Below are 6000 nucleotides of genomic sequence, written 5' to 3'. Positions count from 1 at the left end.
TGATTTTCATAATTTTATTTCAAGAATAATTACGTTTTGTAGCATGGCAGCTTAAAGATCACTTCCAACATGCCTAGGTAGCTTAAAATTTTGAACTGGTATTAAATTGAGTTAATTAGTGGATAGTCATTGAATATCTAGATAATTCCCAAGTAAGATAGCATACTAAACACATAATTAATTAATTATATGCTCTAGAGGGGCTATATCTATGGGTCAGGTTAATATACACATTTATTTTTGCTACTTTAAGAACACGTAAAAGAAAAGAGCATGACTACACAAAAGTGTATTCATTCATAAGCTTTCCTAGTCTGTTGACATGCTGCTACATGGCAGAAAGTTCTCGGTTATCACCCTGCACCCACTTTTCTGTATGAATGAGAAGTTTGTTGCTTTGGTTAAAAATTATAATTAATATGAATGGTTGCAACTACAGTTAGGAGCAATAGTGACAGAGAAATCCAACTGCCTAAATGTTTTTATTCTTAAAAAAAAAAAAAAAGAATAGCTTTATCCTAAAGCATCAGTCCTCAATGTTGTTGGTCTCCAGACCATTTTATGCTTGAGACTTGTTGAGGACCCCTAAATATGGGTTATAACTATCAATATCATATTAGCAATTAAAACTGAGAATTTAAAAAATACTGGTCTATTACTTAACTTGAGGCTGGTAGTAATGAACAAATTGCATGTTTACATAAATGATATCTCAGTATTATAAAAAATTTTGTTTTGATCCCCTGAGATCTATCCTAATGCAAAGTGTCAGTTTCTTCCAGAATATGAAAGCAGATAATGAAAGGAAAAACTCAGAATGTGAATTCTATTTACTTTTGTTAATAATACCTGAGTCTGAAAAGAAGTTATGAAATGTGTCAAAACCTTAGCAAAGTTCATTCTGTTTTGATGGGTTTCCTTATCTAGTTTATTGAGAATGCCTTTGTTTACCATACGAAAGGTGGGGGTTTTTTTGTTTGTTTTTAGTTTCTGTGTAAATTGCCTAGAGAGGAAAGATTCTGTGCCTTACCAGAATAATTTTCTGTGTTTTATGTGGACTTTATTATGTTTTTGGTTACTCAAAGTGAAAAAAAAAAAAGAACAGGGGCGCCGGTGTGGCTCAGTTGGTTAAGCATCTGACTCTTGGTTTTGACTCAGGTCATGATCTCATGGTTCATGGGTTCGAGCCCCATATCGGGCTCTGCACTGACAGTGCAGCCTGCTTGGTATTCTCTCTCCCCTCTCTCTCTGCCCCTACCCCATTCGCTCTCTTTCTCTCAAAATAAATAAAGTTAAAAAATTTTTTAATAAAAGAACAAATTTTCCTTGTATGACAGAGGTAAGGCTCTTTTCAATTGCATTGCCATTAATGTTTATTTTAAAAAATATTTTATTGTTACTTTGATTAAATAATCAAATATTGTTTTTCAGCCCCAGGTTAAATTTGTACAAGTAAAATAGTACTAAATAAATACTTCAGAAAGTGTATGTTTCATGGGACATCCCTGGAAATTTGTCAATGTTCTGGTTTTCTATAATATGTCTTTACCCCAGGAAACACTGACCAAAATTCTTAAGAAATACTTCAAGTTTTCTTATATTTATTAGTGTCCTGGAGATGCTTTGCCTAATATATTAAGGCATAGTAGTATGGTGTTATCAGTCATAAAATCAGTTATCATTTGAAATACTTAGTTAAAACCTTATGTCTTTAATCTGAATCTAGAGGCTTCTAGGCCATTGGTTCTCAGTTGGAAATATGCATCAGACTTACCCATGGAACATGGGTATATAAATGGCAATGTAAATACCCATTTATATTTTTTATAAAAATAAGATCCAGATTTATTGTCCCTCTTTATTTGATGTTCTTGGTGCATTCTTGGTATATTGCATATATTATGTTTTAGGATTATTATATGCTATATCTCAAGATTCTTATCCTTTATAAAACTTATATCCATACATTTAGATAAATCAAATGCAGCCTTCACTGGCTTCTTTGGAAAGAAGTGTAACCTACATCCTTAGAGATGTTTGTCTAAATTTTTTTAATGATTTGGGGTGCCTGAGTTGCTCAGCCAGTTAAGCATCTGACTTCGGCTCAGGGCATGATCTCATGGTTTGTGGGTTCAAGCCCCACGTTGGGCTCTGTGCTGACAGCTCAGAGCCTGGAGCCTGCTTCGGATTCTGTGTCTCCCTCTATCTCTGCCCCTCTCCTGCCTGCACTCTGTCTCTCTCTCTCAACAGTAAATAAACATTTTAAAAATTTTAAATTTTTAATGACTTTATCTTTGTTATGCATATCATGAGACCTTTTTCCTTCCAAAATTATCAGTAATAAATTAACCACAGCCATTCTAAGTCTTTGCTATCTACAAATGGTTTTTGTTTTAAACTACTGCTTCCCTGAGGTGATGCTATAAGGTATGGGCCACACTTTATTTCTTGAACAAAGAAGGAGAATCTCAGCATCTCATTGAAAAAGACTTCACCAGGTGCTTCAAACGATTGACATTTCAAACAACAGACTCTTAGGTACAGTCTGAGGAAGTGACATCCTCTAGACAACTTTCAGACTGTACCAATGATCTGAGTCAAGATTCCCAGAACCCTTTTCAGTTGAGAAGCAAATGGCTTCATGAGACTGCTAACCCAAGATCCGGTAGAACAAGAATTAACTATAGGACTAAATAAACTGAAAAGGAAAATTTTATTATGGTTATCTGGAATACTGTTAATTTTTTTTAACGTTCTATTTTCTGGATCTAGCAGAAGGCCATTTCTCCTACCTTTTATACTTCTATCACACACAACAATTTAGTAAGTGCTGCTTTTGTAAACAGTTTTTAAGTAAACAGGTTTTAAGTGATAGCTGATTCTCACTGGGTCCCCAGAACTCAGAAACATGAAAGAGTCTCCTCACTTTTGTTTTTTGCATGGTTTGCAGCCCTCCTTTTCAGCAGGATATAATTGGACATGTTGACCGTGCAATATGGACCTTATCAGAAGTGTTATATTTGAGAATGGTGCTCATTCAGTCAAATATGACCACCACTTTGTTTTAAGAAACAAAGGTTGGCTGTACTTATGGAACTAACGTCTATAAGACCCTCTCAGGAAAGCTGGCCTGGCTCCTGGCTGGGGGTGTCCCAGCCTTTCAGGTGGTTTAGGAAGACCACTTCCTAGCAGACCAGGAACCATGTGATATTTAGGGAACTTAAGAATCTTGAGAGGAACTCACCCACATTCATATAGGTATGGCAGTGAAATTTGGTGGAGACCATTTCCTAGAATCGGTTTCCTCTCTCAAGATAGTAAATAGTACAGGCCTTTAAATCCATCTGAGATTCCTTAGAATAACTCCCAGACAGAAGTTAATTCTATGACATGAGCATTGTTCGATACTGTGCGGCTCAAGATTTGCAAAGCAAACTTAAGGAAGCCTATATGTTCACGAATACACTTGCTGAATTTATGTAAACTATCAAGCCAATCAAGCCAAACCTAATTGAAATCAATCTTATTTTGTGGTCAAGAATAATCTTTCTTGGAGATTCTATAATCATGAGGAAAGAGGGAGAGACCATCAGAAAAAATTGTGACAGACTCTGAAATGTACCAAAGAGTATCAAAAAAAAAAAAAAAAATGCTGGATGTATTCATTGGCAAACTATGTATTATCGAGAGCACATTATTTTGGTTTATCTGATTCTGTGGAATTTAAACCTTTCATTGTCTTAGAACTATTTTATAATTCTGTTATTTTTTAAAATGATAACAAAGCAAATAATTGTTACCTATAAATATACAAAATAATTCTGTCTGATGGAGGAACAGTTGATCCCTTCCCACCCCCACCATAATGGAAAAAGCCAATTTTGCGTATATTTGTAAGTTCACATGACCTACATATGTCTCTGCTCTTTGAATTCTCCTTTGAACCAATTGTAACATCTTGCTGATTTCCTCATTAGTTAATAAACTAACTATTTGACATATATTCATTTTGTATATTTATATGACAGTCATGGTTTTATCTTTTTAAAAAGGCATCCTTTAACATGTTAAATTCTTTTTTTTTTAAGTTTATTTATTTTTTGAGAGAGAGAAGCAGAGCTTGTGCAGGGAAGGGACAGAGAGAGAGGGAGACAGAGAATTCTAAGCAGGCTCCAGGCTCTGAGCTGTCAGAACAGAGCCCGACGTGGGGCTCCAACCCACAAACCACCAGATCATGCCAGATCATGACCTGAGCTGAAGTCAGAGCCCAACCGACTGAGCCACCCAGGCACCCCTAACATGTTAAATTCTTCACTTTGCTCTTGTGCCATAAACTATTATGTTAATTATTTATACATTGCAGAAGAGTTAAACTGTCAACAGTTGACTAGTTGACATGTTAGTTTAGTGACACATTCAATGTTAACATTTATTAATTATGAATCTACAGCAAGTAGCTTCCTGTCTTGGAGTTATTAATTTTATTCTAGGCATCAAACATTCTCACAGGCTCCTGAAAAGCTCTTAAGCCCTATGCACTGTGCTTATGGGGTAAAATTAATAAAATAACTGAGTAGTCACTGAATAAATGTTGAATAAATGAATGAGTAAACAGAAAATAATCCCTACCATTTTGGTGGACCTTCTCATGTGCCTTATACTCATATGTTTCCTAGAAATAAGGAATATACGTGAGAAGTAAATTACACAGCGATATTTGTTGGACATTATTATTGTTATTACCATTTGATAAGTGAAGAACAGGCTGAAGTTGCCTAGCATGCCTGTGACAACACATGCCCAAGTGCCAGGGCAATATCTGAACCCAGGTTTCTGGCCTCAGAGTCTGCCTTTCCACTACCCAGGATATTGGTACAATCTCTCTATTAAAATAAAAATATTAACGATAATCTAGCCCTGAGAGTTGTTGTGGAGGAAAATGAGATGATGCATATAATGGGCTTGGCATAGTTCCTGGCACAGAGTAAGTGCTCACTAAGTGGTAGTCATGGTAACATTTGTCCCAGGTTCCTGCTCCTCTGTGACCTCATATATCTTCTGAGCCACAGCAGTCTGAGCTGCAGGGATTGGGTTAAGGAGGAGGAAGTGGTGGTGAGAAGATACACTTTGCATAAGTATTTACATGTTTTAAAAACTCTTTTTATTTCACAATGGAAAAAGTCTTTTGAAGCAAGCCTGTACAATCTAGGGACAATTTAAACAGATTCAAATTGGAAAGTTATAAGGGAAATTGCAAAAGGAAACAGGAGGAGTCCAACCTTAATGGGTCTAAATCCCAGAGGCTCTGAGCCAAGCAGGCTCCAAATCATGCTCCTTAACTCCCACTTGTGCGGTGCGTGAATCCTTCCCCAGCCTCAGCAGTAACTGGAAAGTAGGAGAAGCAGAGATCATGGGGCGTTCAAGGACCCAAACTACACCAAGCCAAATATTCAAGTCTGGGTCCCCATATCTGTTCCTGAGGAAATTATCTGTGAGCAGATGGAGTGAAACAAGTAAAACTTGTGTTGGTGAAAAATGAGCCTGTCTCTAGCGTGGACAAAGTCCCAAAGTAAAGCTCAACAAAAGCAGTCACTGTGACTCCCATTGCTTTTGTCAGTCCCTGTGATTGTAGCTGCTGTATCCTGCATCCAAGGGGCTGTGGGTAAGTGCTGACATCCTAGGATGGCAAACTAGGCTGAAGGGGACGGGCACAGATGATAGGGGAGACTTAGCTCATTGCTGACTGAGTAGGACTATGAGGGTTGTTGGAGGGCTGGCCTTGTGGATTTGATAGCTGCATCTGAAGAGAGTTTGAGAGGGTGGGTACGGGGGGGGGGGGAGGGTTTAGTGAGGGGACCAGTTACAGGGGGAGGGCACATAAGTGTCATAAGAGTGATGATTACCATTATGTGACTCTCTCCCCCGGCAATGGGATAGTCTGACTACTGTCAGCGCATAACCCCCTCCTCCAAAATCAGGACATTCCCTTGCTACTTTTCA

This window comes from Panthera pardus, unplaced genomic scaffold, assembly GCF_024362965.1.
Source record: "Panthera pardus isolate Hobbes unplaced genomic scaffold, ASM2436296v1 HiC_scaffold_24, whole genome shotgun sequence".
In the NCBI taxonomy this organism is placed as follows: domain Eukaryota; kingdom Metazoa; phylum Chordata; class Mammalia; order Carnivora; family Felidae; genus Panthera; species Panthera pardus.
This window is presented reverse-complemented; position numbering follows the sequence as displayed.